The sequence below is a fragment of the Grammomys surdaster genome, unplaced genomic scaffold, assembly GCF_004785775.1.
Source record: "Grammomys surdaster isolate TR1022 unplaced genomic scaffold, NIH_TR_1.0 66, whole genome shotgun sequence".
In the NCBI taxonomy this organism is placed as follows: Eukaryota; Metazoa; Chordata; class Mammalia; order Rodentia; family Muridae; genus Grammomys; species Grammomys surdaster.
The window spans coordinates 2,847,660-2,864,428 of NW_021604568.1; the positions used below are offsets into that span (position 1 = coordinate 2,847,660).

Genomic DNA, 16,769 nt, shown 5'->3' on the forward strand with positions numbered 1-16,769 from the left:
TTCTCTTTCTCCTCCTTTTCTTCCTCCTTGTTTTCCTCTTCTTCATTGACACAGAGTCTCATGTAACCAGACTTCCTTAGGATTGACCATATAGACAAAGATGACCCTACATGTTTAAATCTCCTGCTTCCACTTCCTGAGTGCTGGGACAATAGACTTGTATGTGCTTTCATGTATGGCGTCTACAGTACCGCTGCTCAAACCCTGAGTTTCTGGCTTGCTAGGAAAGCCACTCTACCAACTGAGTTGTATCCTGAACCTAGACTGGCATTGGAACGATGTGTGTTTTATAGTTTTCAGCGTTCAAGATCGTACACATATGTTGAGAGAGTTATATTTGACTATTTCATGATTTAGGATAAAATTTTAAATGTTACTTCAAAAAGTTGTGATTCCTAATTACTTGCAGTTAGGATACAGAAATACATTTTTTATATTGTTTTTATACTTCATGACCATACTAAACTTATTCATCAATTCCAATGGTATTTTGTTCCTTTGCTATTTCCTATACAACACCATCTGTAGTATATAATTTTAACTTCCTTCCTTCCAATATGGATGTCTTAGTATTCTGAAGCCAGTATGACATCCTTACTTTATTTTTATTGATTAAAACATCCAGTCTTCATCTTTAAATACAATGGTTGTTTTCAAAGATGATCTTTATTAAATTGAGAAAGTCCTCTTATTTCTAGTTTTCTGAGAATTTTTAACACTAATAGGTGATGGCTTTTGTCAACTGCTTCTTTTGCATGTATTGAGATGTATTTTTCATTCTGAAGAACAATAATTTTATTCTGATACTATGGCACTGAAGCATCAGCTTCAGTCTCAGGATAAATACCATTGATCATGATATATATGTTGCAATTCACACACATATCCATGATACACATAATAAATGCAAATCCATCAAAATTATATTATAATTATTCACAAAAATTTAAAAATAATATTAATTTTCATATGTAAACACAAAAGACTGGAGATTGCCAAGGTAATTATAAACAGTAAAAGAATTCCTGGAGGTATCATTTCAATGTAAGATCTGGTACCCTGAATCTGATGGAGGAGAAAGTAGGGAAGATGCTTAGACTTACAGACATAGGAAGGGATTTTCTAAACAAGACCGCTGTAACACAGGCATTAAGACCAACAATTGACAAATGAGGCCTCATGAAACTAAAAGTATTCTGCTTAGAAAGACACTTTCATTCCAGTAAAGAAACAGCCTGCAGAACAGGAAATTTTCTTTACCAGCCTTATATATGATAGAAGACTTGTATTTAAAATGTATACAAAATTCAAAAGAAAAAATATCAAGAAAACAAATGATCCAATTTAAAATGTGCATTGGAGCAGAGAGTTCTCAAAAAGAGAAACACAATTGAAATAACTAAGAAGTATTTCTTAATGGTCAGCTTCAGCTTATTCAAGCAAGACTGGATAAGCTAAAAAAAACAAAACAAAAACCAAAAACCAAAGAAAACAATAAGTGCTCACATGAATGTGTGGGAAGGGAGCACGTGTCACTGCTGATGATAGTACAAATGCTGTGGTAACTATGGATTCAGTGTGGAGGTTTTTCAAATCAGAGCTACTATATGATCAAGCTAGAACACTCTTGGCTTTTACTAGAGCTAGAACTCTTTTTTAGTTGAAACATATTTCAACTAAAAAGTTATGTTGTTCGCCCATGTTCATAACTGCTCTATCCATGATAATCACTAAAAGGAAACAGCCTAGACATCTATCAAATGATGAACAAATAATAAAAATGTTGTACACTTTCACAAAGAACTAAAATGACTACTTGTGTCGATGGTTTATAAAATATTTACATATAAATATGTAAAGAGTTTACTTCCTTGATTATTCCCTTAGCTATTAAGAAGATGTTTTAGTTTTACGAGGTTCCACTTGTCAAGAGTTGCCCTTATTTCCTGGTCAAATAGAGTCCTGCTCAAAAAGTCTTTTCCCATCTTATAGGGTCCTGTGTATGTTTACATCTAGAAATTTCTGTGTTTTGGTTTTCAAATTGAGATCTTTGATACATTTTAGTTTTTGTACATGATAGTTTTTGTACAGGATGATAGTTATGGGTCTAATTTCATTCTTCTGCATGTGGACACTGAGCTTCCCCAATACCATTTGTTGAACTTGCTGTCTTTTTTTCAATCTTTTTCTCAGTGTATATTTTTGCCTCTTTATCAAATACCAGATGGCTGTAAAAAGTCCAAGTGTTCATCAATAGTGGAATTAATAAATTTGATTTATTCAAATAATAGGATACAATATAGCAAGAGTATCTACAGCTACATAGTACAATACCTCACAAATAGAATTGGGAAAGAAGCCCAGTTAAAGAGTGCATACTCTATGTTTAATACATATATAAAGTTCAAAACCAGGCAAGACTAGTGTGTGGTTTTTCAAGCTACCATAAGAGTTCACTATCAGTGAGTAGAAGGGCTGTCTTAGCACTAGTAACAGCTGATCTCCTGATCTGAGATGTCTGCTCTCGTTACATTCACTTTCCTGCATGTGTGTTATATAATTCATACAAATGCTATTAAATACTTCTGAACAATTTTTCTTCATATTTATTTCCTGTGATACATGAATGTACTAATGTTCCTTAGCATCATCTCTGTGGTCACTCTATGGTTATCTAAGAAACCGTTATACACGCTTGCTTTAAAATAAAGGAGTTAAACTTTAGGTGATTTAGAAATCTAAAATCTACTTAACTTGTTCCTATGAAAAAGCGCACAAAAGTTTACTCACGTTCTTTTCGTACTAAAATAATTTAATTCCTATGAACTATTCATTTATACCTTGTGATGTCAGACTTAGATGATACTATTTACTTAGAATATCCAAATGACTCCTAAACTCTGCTTGATTCCTCTCCCGTGGAATAAAGCATAGCTCGCTTTGTTCTTAGAGCCCTTTGGTAACTTACTTCTAGTGTAGCACTTTTAGGCCTCATAGAAGCATTTGCTCACGTTTATTGTATTCTTCAGAAGCCCTTAGGTTTGTTAAGGTAGAAGTTTTCTCCCCTCCTTGATCCCTTGCATTTACTGAGCAGCATTTACTATGCCCCTAGTAGATGCACTATAGAGGTGGACAGAAATTGAGTGTGGTGTCTCTATCCTGGTAGCCAACAGTATAGTCAGTGGGCACCTATCTAATCACACCCCAGCCTCTGCTGTGAATCACAACAAAGAAAGATGCCTGGTTCTTTAAGTGTTATGAATCTGAGAAGGGATGGCCTGATTTTCAAACATGTGAGAAGAGACAAAGAATTTTCCAAAGAAATGATGCTTGCCCTGAGCTTCTCTGGAGGAAAGAGGCATTCCTAGAAAGACAGAGAAAAGGGAGCACTGGTCTCCATGAGTACATCATATATGGGGCAGGAATATTTGAGGACAAATATTTGAGAAAATTCTGGAAACTAGATAACACCATGTGTTTTAAGTTATTGCCTTTATTTTGAGCTTGGCTAGCTCTCTTCTGCCCCTCAGCTCTCTGCTGAGACGAGACATAGAGACAGTCTTTCCCTAACCTCAACCTGACTCCAGTTACTAACACCACAGCTAGTACTTCTTCCTTCCTTGCTAACAAAGTCCATTTTAATTTTCCCTCTCTGAATAGAACACTGCTTGTAGGAGACAGGCACCATCCTGGGAGCAGGATCCTAACTGGCCTAAATCATTTATTGTGGTTTCATTATTCCTATTTCTGAATTAGTTTAGCGGCATGCATGTGATAAAATTCTAGCCAATGATACACTAGAGAAAATCTGCAAAAATGTTAGTGACTCACAGCAAAGGACAAGAAGTAACAAACATGACTTTATCTTTGTATATGTGGATACATATGTGTATGTGTACATATGTGTGTATACACACAAAACATATTTGCTCTGCTTCTCAAGAGAGCTCTACCAATACATACTTGCTCTTCTCTGGGCAGGTTTAGTTTTAAAGGAATGGTTACTGTAAAAATGTTCCTCACAACACTTGGTCCCTGTTAGTATAACTATTTTTCGAGGGCATAGAAACTTTGGAATGCAGGGCCTACATGGCAGAAAGAAGCCACTAGGAAGGAAGCAGGCATTTGAAACTTATAGTTATCCTTGGTTCCTGGCCTTACTTTCTGCTTCCTGATCTGCCTCCTTACACACTTCTATGTATTTCAGTTCTCATAAATTGAGTTCCTCCATATGTATTTGCCATTATGACAGAATAAAAGCCTCTGACACTGTAAGCCACAATGAATCTTCTACCTTTATTTCCACTGGTTGTTTTAGTCACTGTGATATAAAAATTAAAAGGTAGAAAGTTGGTACCAGAGAAGTGGTGCTATGTTGTGACTGACCTTCATGGTAAGTTCTTGGGTTTTTGGACTGGTTTGTGGAAGAAATTCAGAAAGGTCTGGAGATGTGATTTAAAGATACCCTAGAAAGCTGCCAACATAGCCTGATGGGTCATCCTCGTGGGGATTTGAAAAACCAGTCGCGTAGGTTCTGTTCTGTTCCACCATGTCTAAGGCAACTTTTACAAATGAGGATTTGCTTAATTTCAGGGGTTCAGTCCATGGTCAGCATGACAAGGAGTAGACAGGAATGGAGCCGGAGCAGTAAGTGGAGCAGGCATGTAAAGCTGAGAACTTTACATCCTGATCCACAGACAGCATGCAGAGAGCGAAGGAGGGAGGGAGGGAGGGAGGGAGGGAGGGAGGGAGGGAGGGAGGGAGGGAGACAAAAGCCAATCCCAGTGACACAGCTCCTCCGACAAGGGCATGTCTCCTAATCTTTCCTAAACAGCTCACCAACTGGGAACTAAACATGGAACTAAATGAGCCTCGGCGTTCATTCTCAGCCACACTCCACAGATAGAATGTTAGTAGATGCAGACAATAAAGACCGTATTAACAGCACTTCACATGGAAACAAGGGCTCCACTAGGAATTGGACTAAGGGGCATTCATACCACATTCTGGTAAAAAGGTTGTCCAGATTTGGCTGGTGCTCTGGTAAGTTGGAAAAGGCTGAGTTTTAAAATAATGTGTCAAATTAATTTACCAGAGGAAAATTATATAATCTCCTTTGAAACTTTTGGATTCCTCCTTGTAGCTCCACACACAGCCTTTTATGACTGCCCTTCATTAATCCAACCTGGCTATACACTGCCTGGTCTCACATGCTTTTCTCAGAAATCTTGATGGAAGCCTAGAGACCCTTTAATTCTTCTATTTTGCATGTTCGAAAAACCAGAACCACATAGGCGATACTAAGGTCTGCTCTATCTCAGGCAGTAGTTTGACTTCCTTGAGCCATGATTGCAGCAACTATTTGGGTGACAGAGCAGAGCATCTATGGGCACATGTATTGTAAAGAACAGTGCTTCAGATGACTTGTCATTTCCATGGAGGCTTTGGTGTGTAGGATCCAACTAAGTTTTAAACAGCGCCAATGGGAGCCAGTCCAGTGGAGTGCGACATGGCCAGGCCATAGGAGTGAAGCTACCGGAGACCAAGGAGCTCACCTCACAGCAGCACATGCTCCAGATGTGGGATCACAGTCAGTGTTTGCCCAGTTAATTTTTTTCTTGCTTTAGCATATTTTGCCTTGCTATCTTCCTGTTCTTTCTTATTGAAAAGGAAATGTTTACTTCTATAGTGGGAACATGTAAATTCATTTTTGTGTTTTTTCAGGGGCTCACAGCTAAGAAACTGTGTCTTTCTTACTTTTCTATCACTGTGATAAAATGCCATTGCCAACGTAACATAAAATAAAGCATTTAATTTGAGGGTTTACAGTTTCCGAGGGTTAAGGTTCAGAATGTCTCAACAGAGGTTTGGCGGCAGGAAGAGTTGAGAGCTTACATAGTGATCACCAAGTCAGCAGTAGAGAGAACACCGGAAAAGGCTAAGTCTTTCTGAAACCTCAAAGCTCATACCCAGTGACACGCCTCCACGAACAAGGCCACACCTCCTAATCCTTCCCAAATGGTTCTACCATCTAGAGACCCAAGTATTCAAACATATGAGCCTACGGGGGACTTTGTCATTCAAACCTCCACAGATTGTTCTGAGTCTTGGTAGAGATACTGGACTACTGAAGAACATTAGAACTGCTAAGACTATGGGACTCTTAGAGGTGAAGTAAATGAATTTTACATCATAATAAGTTCATGGACCTTTACAGACAAAGAACAGAATGTTATGACTTGCATTTTAAGTGTCTCCCACAGTCTCATGCTTTAAATGCTTGGTCCCAGCTGCTGATGGTGGTATTTTAGGAGACCATGAAACCTTTAGGGGTAAGACCTAAACGGAAGATGTCGGTTACTAAAGTGAGCCTTTGAAAGTGACTTATGACCCCGGTTCCTGCCTCATTCTCTGTTTTCTGGTCTGGGAACACTGGGAACAGCTTCTGCCATAGACTTCGGCCATTATGAACTGTGCTTCTCCACTATGCCTTCCCTGCCATGATGAACAGAAACCCTCTGAAACTGTGAGACAAAATAAATCCTTCCTTTATTACATATCTTTGTCAATTATTTTGCCTACAGGGGCAAAGTCTTAATACAATATACAGTGACACTGTATTAGTGGATAGTTATGATGTGGAAGTACAGATAGGCAACTTTGAGAATGCTGAAGGTTAGAAAGAGTCAGGATTCACTTCTACCCTGACTCTTACCCCACTGCCACCAAAGTTACAGATCTAAGTGAGTGTTAACAGCCTGGTCAGAACTCAGCCACCTCATTGCTGGCACACACTGTTTGTGTATCATCTGTCTTATGTATTAACTAAGATACATTCTCACAAAGGAAATTACATGCATCTGTTAAGCTCAGAATTTTTTTCTGAGAAAACAGAAAAAAAATAAACAATTCAATGTAAAAAATGGGCAAAGGTCTTGAATAGAGCTTTTACCAAAGATATACAAATGTCCAGTATGCACATCAAAAGATTTCCAACATCGTTAGTCTTTAGGGAGTGAAAATCAAAATCCCTATTAAATATTACTTTCTATCAATTATGATGAAACAGAGGAGGAAGAAGAGGAAAAGGAGGAGGAAGACAAAGAAAACAAGTAGATGCAGGAATACAGAGAAGTAATTTAAATCCTTGAGCAGTTCTGAAAACATTAAGTGGTGTGGTTGTTATGGAAATTGGTATTGTACTTCTTCAAAAGAATATAAAAATAGAACTGCTATATACACTTACATTTCTATTCAAAAGAATTTCAAGTTTCAAATAGGCATTACATATCTAATAACTAAATAAATTTCAATATATTCAAAACTAAATATACAATATATTCAATTCAACAACAAAATATCAATAACTAAAAATATTTACACATTCAGCAACTAACAGGCAGAAGCAACATAGTTTCTAAGAACTGTGGAAAGAAAAGCCTGGAGAGCTGTTAATCAATAGGTTCGTTCAGTTTTATAAAACGTTAAAAGCTCTAGATATGGATGGTGATAACAGTTTACAACATTGTAAATCTACTTAATCCCATTGAACTGCACAGTTAAAAATGACGGGAATGGGAATGTTTATGGTAAGTAATATATTTTTAATTCTGTGTGTGTGTATTTATGTATGTGTGTGTGTACACTTACACACTCGTGTGCTGATGTCCATAGAGGCCAGAAGCATCAAATTCCCGGTATGCTCAAGTTACATGTGGTTATAAGGCAATTGGCATTAATGTTAGTAAACAAATTTGGGTCTTCTAGTAAACATTAGCAATATGTGTATTCAGTGATTGAGATATTTCTCTAGGTTCCTAGATATTTTTTATCACAATTAAAATGAAAAGAATTAAATAAAATGCAGGTGCGTACACACACACACACACACACACACACACATGTGAGCATGCACGCACACACACACACAGATCAAACATTTAGTATAAGAATGAGATTGTATTTTCAGTGAGTTTTAAAAAAATATGATTTTAAATTTTTTGTTTTTCCATATGAAGTTGAGAATTGCTCTTTCAAGATCTATAAAAATTGTGTTGGAATTTTAATAGGGATTGCATTAAATCTGTAGATTGCTTTTGGTAAGATGGCCATTTTCACTATGTTAACCCAACTAATCCATGAGCATGGGAGATCTTTCCATCTTATGATATCTTCTTCAGGTTCTTTCTTCAGGGATTTGAAGTTCTTGTAATTCAGATCTTTCACTTGCTTGGTTAGAGTTACACCAAAATATTTTACATTATTTGTGGCTACTGTGAAGTTTCCTTAACTTTTTTCTCTGCCTGTTTATCATTTGTATTAAGGAGGGATGCTGATTTCTTTGAATCAATTTTATATCCAGTCACTTTGCTGAAGTTTGAGTTCTCTGGTAGAATTTTGAGGATCACATATGTATACCATCATATCATCCGTAAATAGTAATACCTTGACTTCTTCCTTTCCGATTTGTATCCTCCTGATATCTTTAGTTGTATAATTGTTGTAGCTAGAACTTCAAGTTCTATATTGAATAGATAGGGAGAGAATGAACAGTCTTGTCTAGTCCCTGATTTTAGTGTCATTGCTTCAAGTTCCTCTCCATTTAATTTGATGTTGGCTATTGGCTTGCTGTATACTGCTTTTAACAGATGCAGATACCACAGCAAACATTAGACAGAGGTTGGGGACACTTATGGGAGAGTTGGGGGAGGAGGGAGATTGAAGGTCCTAAAAGGGATGGGAACATCATAGGAAGACCAAAAGAGTCAACAAACCTGGAGCCCTGGGAGCTCTCAGAGACTGAGCCACCAACCAAAGAACAAAGAGAGCTAGAATAAGGCCTTTGTACATATGTAGCATACAGGCAGCTCAGTCTTTATGGCTAACTTATCTGGCCACAGTGGGAGAGGATACACCTAATCTGGCAGAGACATGATATGCAAGGGTTAGGGGGGGATACACAGGGGACCCCACCCATGCTCTCAGAAAAGGGGAGAAGGATGGGGGAAATGGACTTTGCTAGGGAGGGATCAAGAGGGGGGGCAGTGTTTGGGATGTAAAGAAATAAATAAAGAATAAAGAAATTTAAAAAGTATAATCTTTACTTACAAAATCATTACCTGTTACTTTTCTCCAACACCTCAGGGAATTTCAGAGGTAGTATGAGGAGAAGGAGCAATAACAAACAGAAAAGCAGGGCTAGCAACGGGCTAGGGCTTCTCCTAGAGGAGAAGACAGAACAACTGCAGGCCAGTGTCACATCTGCTCATGGGCAAAGGACACCCAAGCTCCAGAAAGGAAAGGCTGCAAAGGCCTTGGTTACCAATGGACCACCAAGCTTTAGGGCTTAGTTTCTCCCGGAAGGAGAGCAATGAACTTGAAAAAATTATTCTTGATACTTCATAAAATCTAATACTATTTTAAAAATACACATTTGGGAATAAAGGTTCTTAATTAAACTCCTGTTATTATAATTTAAGAGAAGAAGAAAGTCATATTGCATATAAGAAAAAGAGAATTATATGAAATATTCTTTATAATTATATTTTTATTTAAAACAATTTAAATTTAAATATATTTTGATCATATTCTTTATGTCCCCCAAGTCATTCCAGATCCTTTACCCAGTTCCCATCCAAGTTGAAGTTCTTTCTCAAAAAAGAGACACAACCCCTTCCTCCCCTGCCTGGTCCTTTGGGCTGAGGCAGACACAGAGTTGGATCTGCTCCTGTCCTGTGGAGATACTGACTCCTGAGTCATCCTAGAGGAGCCACTGCACTCAGAGCAGCCGGTAAGAACTCCATCTCACTCCCTAAGCCCCAGAGATACATCTGGGAGCCAGGGACATTCAGGACACAGCAGCTACCCAAACCCTGCCCCTCCGGAATTCCACTTCCCTTCCTCCCTTGCCTGGTCCTTTGGCCTGGGGCAGACACAGAATTGGTCTGCTCCTGTGGAGATAATGAATCCTGAGTCATCCTAGAGGAACCACTGCACTGAGAGCAGCCGAGGAGCCACTGCACTCAGAGCAGCAGACACCAAGGTGGTTTGCACTTGGGAGACATCGTATCCTGAGCCATCCTAGAGGATCCACTGCACCCAGAGCAGAAGGATTTCCAGATCCAAGAGGTGGCCTGAGTCCCAGGAGTTCTTCCTCCCAGGAGATTAGGATCATAAGACCACAGAGACATCTGGACTCTGAGGAGCTCTGCAACAAGCAAGATAACTGGAAATACAGACTCCAGTCTGACACAGTGAGGGCAGGTAACACTAGAGTTAACCAGATGGCGAAAGGCAAGTGCAAGAACATAAGCAACAGAAACCAAAGTTTCTTGGCATCATCAGTACCCAGTTCTCCCAATATAACAAGCCCTGAACACTCCATCTCACCTGAAAAGCAGGATTCAGAATTAAAATCACTTCTCATGATGATGATAGAGGATTATAAGAAGGAATTAAGTAACTCCCTTAAAGAAATACAGGAGAGTACAAGTAAACAGGTAGAAGTCCTTAAAGAGGAATCACAGAAATCCCTTAAAGAAATGCAAGAAAACACAAAGAAGGAATTAAACAAAAACATTCAGGATCTGAAAATGGAAATAGAAACAATAAAGAAAGCTCAAAGGGAGACAAACATGGAGATAGAAAACCTAGGAAAGAGATCAGGAGTCATAGACGCAAGCATCACCAACCGAATATAAGAGATAGAAGAGAGAATCTCAAACGCAGAAGATACGGTGGAAAATATTGACACAGTTGTCAAAGAAAATGCAAAACGCAAAAAACTCCTAACTCAAAACATCCAGGAAATCCAGGAAACAATGAGAAGACAAAACCTAAGGATAATAGGTATAGATGAGAATGAAGATTCCCAACTTAAAGAGCCAGTAAATATCTTCAACAAAATTATTGAGGAAAACTTCCCTAACCTAAAGAACAAGATGCCCATAAACATACAAGAAGCCTACAGAACACCAAATAGACTAGACCAGAAAAGAAATACCTCCCGTCACATAATAATCAAAACATCAGATGCACAAAACAAAGAAAAATACTAAAAGCAGTAAGGGAAAAAGGTCAAGTAACATATAAAGGCAGACCTATAAGAATTACACCAGACTTCTCACCAGAGACTATAAAAGCCAGAAGAGCCTGGACGGACATCATACAGACACTAAGAGAACACAATTGCCAGCCCAGATTACTATACCCAGCAAAACTCTCAATCACTATAGATGGTGAAACCAAGATATTCCATGACAAAACCAAATTTGCACTATATCTTCCCACAAACCCAGCACTTCAAAGGATAATTGATGGAAAACGCCAACACAAGGAGGGAAACTACAACCTAGAAAAAGCAAGGAAGTAATCTTCCAACAACCCCAAAAGAAGATAATTATACAAACATAACTCTACCTCTAATAACAAAAATAACAGGAAGCCACAATCATTTTTCCTTAATATCTCTTAACATCAATGGCCTCAATTCCCCAATAAAAAGATGCAGACTATCAGATTGGATACACAAACAAGACCCAGAATGTTGCTGCATACAAGAAACGCACCTCGGTGATAAAGACAGACACTACCTCAGAATAAAAGGGTGGAAAACAATTTTCCAAGCCAATGGTCCCAAGAAACAAGCTGGAGTAGCCATTCTAATATCAAATAAAATCGACTTTCATCCAAAATTAATCAAAAAAGATAAGGAAGGACACTTCATACTCATCAAAGGAAAAATCTACCAAGGTGAACTCTCAATTCTGAACATCTATGCTCCAAATGCAAGGGCACCTACATACATAAAAGAAACTTTACTGAAGCTCAAAACACACATTACACCTCACACAATAATAGTGGGGGATTTCAACACCCCACTGTCAGCAATGGACAGATCATGGAAACAGAAACTAAACAGAGACACTTTGACATTAACAGAAGTTATGAACCAAATGGACTTAACAGACATCTATAGAACATTTCATCCTAAAACAAAAGAATATACCTTTTTCTCAGCACCTCATGGTACCTTCTCAAAAATAGACCATATAATTGGTCACAAAACAGGCCTCTACAGATACAAAAAGATTGAAATAATCCCTTGCATCTTATCAGATCACCACGGAATAAGACTGGTCTTCAATAATGACAAAACCAATGGGAAACCCACGTGCACATGGAAACTGAACAACTCTCTACTCAGTGATGACTTGGTCAAGGAAGAAATAAAGAAAGTAATAAAAGACTTTTTAGAATTCAATGAAAATGAGGACACATCATACCAAAATTGTGGGACTCCATGAAGGCAGAGCTAAGAGGAAAACTCATAGCTCTAAGTGCCTACAAAAAGAAACTGGAAAGAGCACACACTAACAACTTGACTGCACAACTAAAAGCTCTAGAACAAAAAGAAGCAAATACACCCAGGAGGAGTAGAAGGCAGGAAATAAACAAACTGAGGGCTGAAATCAACCAAATAGAAACAGAAAGAACAATACAAAATATCAATAAAACCAGGAGCTGGTTCTTTGAGAAAATCAACAAGATAGATAAACCCTTAGCCGGATTAACAAGAGGGCACAGAGACAGTATTCAAATTAATAAAATCAGAACTGAAAAAGGAGACATAACGACAGAAACTGAAGAAATTAGAAAATCATCAGATCCTACTACAAAGGCCTATACTCAACAAAACTGGAAAACCTGGATGAAATGGACAATTTCCTAGAAAGATACCAGGTCCCAAAGTTAAAACAGGAGCAGATAAACCATCTAAATAGTCCCATAACCCCTAGGGAAATAGCAGCAGTCATTAAAAGTCTCCCCACTAAAAAAAGCCCAGGACCAGATGGATTTAGTGCTGAATTTTATCAGAACTTCAAGGAAGACCTAATACCAATTCTCTTCAAACTATTCCACAAAATAGAAACAGAAGGAACACTACCCAATTCGTTCTATGAAGCTACAATTACACTCATACCCAAACCCCACAAAGACACGACAAAGAAAGAGAACTTCAGACCAATCTCCCTTATGAACATCGATGCAAAAATACTCAATAAAATTCTAGCAAACCGAATCCAAGAACACATCAAAACAATCATCCATCATGATCAAGTAGGTTTTATCCCAGGAATGCAGGGTTGGTTCAATATACGGAAATCCATCAATGTAATCCACTATATAAACAAACTCAAAGAAAAAAAAACACATGATCATATCACTAGATGCTGAGAAAGCATTTGACAAAATTCAACATCCCTTCATGATAAAAGTCTTGGAAAGATCAGGAATTCAAGGCCCCTACCTAAACATAGTAAAAGCAATTTACAACAAACCAGTAGCCAACATCAAGCTAAATGGAGAGAAACTTGAAACAATCCCACTAAGATCAGGGACTAGACAAGGCTGCCCACTCTCCCCCTACCTATTCAATATAGTACTGGAAGTCCTAGCCAGAACAATTAGACAACAAAAAGAAGTCAAAGGGATACAAATAGGAAAGTAAGAAGTCAAAATATCGCTATTTGCAGATGATATGATAGTATACTTAAGTGACCCCCAAACTTCCACCAGAGAACTCCTAAACCTGATAAACAACTTCAGCAAAGTGGCTGGTTATAAAATCAACTCAAACAAATCAGTAGCCTTCCTCTAAATGAAAGATAAAAAGACTGAAAAAGAAATTAGGGAAATGACACCCTTCACAATAGTTGCAAATAATATAAAATACCTTGGTGTGAGTCTAACCAAGCAAGTGAAAGACCTGTACGACAAGAACTACAAGTCTCTGAAGAAAGAAATCGAAGAAGATCTCAGAAGATGGAAAGATCTCCCATGCTCATGGATTGGCAGGATTAATATAATAAAAATTACCATCTTGCCAAAAGCAATCTACAGATTCAATGCAATCCCCATTAAAATCTCAACTCAATTCTTCACAGAGTTAGAAAAGGAAATTCTCAAATTCATATGGAATAACAAAAAACCCAGGATAGCGAAAACTATTCTCAACAATAAAAGAACTTCTGGAGGAATCACCATCCCTGACCTCAAGCTGTACTACAGAGCAATAGTGATAAAAACTACCTGGCATTGGTACAGAGACAGGCAGGAAGATCAATGGAATAGAATTGAAGACCCAGAAATGAACCCACACTCCTATGGTCACTTGATCTTTGACAAAGGAGCTAAAACTGTCCAGTGGAAAAAGGACAGCATTTTTAACAAATGGTGCTGGTTCAACTGGGGGACAACATGTAGAAGAATGAAAATTGATCCATTCTTATCTCCTTGTACAAAGCTCAAGTCTAAGTGGATAAAGGACCTCTAGATAAAACCAGATACACTGAAACTAATAGAAGAAAAGGTGGGGAAGAGCCTCGAATACTTGGGCACAGGGGAAAAGTTCCTGAACAGAACACCAATGGCATATGCTCTAAGATCAAGAATTGACAAATGGGACTTCATAAAATTGCAAAGTTTCTGTAAGGCAAAGGACACTGTCAATAGGACAAAATGACAACCAACAAATTGGGAAAAGCTCTTTACCAATCCTACATCTGATAGAGGGCTAATATCCAATATATAGAAAGAACTCAAGAAATTAGACTCCAGACAACCAATTAACCCTATTAAAAAATGGGCTATAGAGCTTAACAAAGAATTTTCAATGGAAGAAACTCGAATGGCCAAGAATCACCTAAAGAAATGTTCAGTATCCTTAGTCATCAGGGAAATGCAAATCAAAACAACCCTGAGATTCCATCTCACACCAGTCAGAATGGCTAAGATTAAAAACTCAGGTGATAGTAGATGCTGGCGAGGGTGTGGAGAAAGAGGAACACTCCTCCATTGTTGGTGGGACTGCAAGATGGTGCAACCACTTTGGAAATCAGTCTGGCGGTTCCTCAGAAAATTGGACATAGCATTACCCGAGGATCCAGCTATACCGCTCCTAGGCATATACCCAGAAGATGCTCGAACATATAACAAGGACATATGCTCAACTATGTTCATAGCAGCCTTATTTATAATAGCCAAGAGCTGGAAAGAACCCAGATGTCCTTCAACTGAGGAATGGATTCAAAAAATGTGGTATATTTACACAATGGAGTATTACTCAGCTATTAAAAACAACGAATTCGAGAGTTTCCTACGTAAATGGATGGAACTAGAAATTATCACCCTGAGTGAAGTAAGCCAATCACAAAAGAACACACATGGTATTCACTCACTGATTATTGGATATTAGCCCAGAACCTTGAAATGCCCAAGATGCAACTCACAGGCCACATGAAGCTCATAAAGAAGGAAGACCAAGTGGGGGTGATTCAGTCCTTCTTAGAAGGAGCAACAAAATACTCAAGGGAGCAAATATGGAGACAAAGTGAGGGACAGAAACTGAAGGTGGGGCCGTCTGGAGACCATTCCACCTGAGTATCCATCCCATGTGCAGTCACCAAAGGTAGATGCTGATGTGGAAGTCAGGAAATACATGCTGATAAGAGCCTGATATTGATGTCTCCTCAGAGGCCTTCAAGAGTCTGACATATTCAGAGGCAGATGCTCACAACTAGCCATTGAACTGATCATGGGGTTCCCAATGGAGGAGTTAGAGTGAAGACTGAAGGAGCTGAAAGGGTTTGTGGCACCATGAGGAGAGCAACAATACCAACCAACCACAGCTCCCAGGGTCTAAACCACCAGCCTGGGAGCACTTAGGGAGGGATCCAGGGCTTCAGCTGAATACGTAAGAGTGGAGGGCCCTGCTGGGCATAGGTGGAAGATGAGATCCTTGACCTCATGAAGGCTGGACGCCCCAGGGTGTGGGAATTTTGAGGGTGGGGAAGTGGGAGTCGGGGGGTAGGTAGGGGTTACATCCACAGAGAAGGAGGAGGAGGGGTAAGAGGATAGGGGGTTCCCGGGTGGGTGGGGGATGGGATAAGGGGACAACATATGAAATGTAAATAAAACATCCAATAAAAAATTAAAAAAAGAGACACAAACAGAATACATAAACAACCTGCCCCTAAAACCAAGGAAACAGACACCACCCAGAAAGAAAAACAAGATCAAACTGTAACTAAATAGAGGAACGAAGGAAAGAAGGAAAGAAGGAAAGGAGGAGAGGAGGAGAGGAGGAAAGGAGGAAAGAAAGAAAGGAAGGAAGAAAGAAAGGAAGGAAGGAAGGAAGGAAGGAAGACAACCTGTGGAGTCCATTATACAGTGCTATGATGGTCAACTACCCCTGAACATGAAGCCTGCCCTGCAGTAACTGATAACTTAACACTTCTTAGCCAAAGCAAATGCACACATTTTGGCCCTAGAAATGATGATTCTCTACCTCAGAATCAATAGCAATAAACTTGGGCCATATATTTTCAATAGTGGACATAAATTCAATTTGATGCACAACAGTTTGGACTGATTTTTCCTAGTTATTTTTATATTAAGGCATGCTTGAATAATGTGAACCCAGATTTAGGTTTAAGTTTCCCAGGTTAGTAACTGCTATGGTGATGAGTTCTTGTGTCTTAGTTTGGTCTGCTCCAGATGTTAGCCTCTTCAACGTTTGCTTTCACTCTCTCCCCTTCTGAGTCTCCTTAGAAAGTGGTAATTGGTAAATGATCAAATTTTGTTTTACATTTGGGAAGGGACAGAGCTAGAGAAGGAGGTAGGGTGGGCGAGATCTTTAGAATACTGTCTTCCATGTTAATTTGACCAGCTTGTCTTTATGTTGGCAGTAATGGTAGGTTGCACTTCAT

At 38.7% G+C, this 16,769-nt stretch overlaps 1 protein-coding gene across 3 annotated transcripts in view; it reads right to left on the reverse strand.

Moving 5' to 3' along the window:
* The window catches only part of Hpse2 (heparanase 2 (inactive)), a 593,647-nt gene that overhangs the window by 252,453 nt on the left and 324,425 nt on the right, over positions 1 to 16,769 (reverse strand). The gene's annotated exons all lie outside the window — the stretch shown is intronic.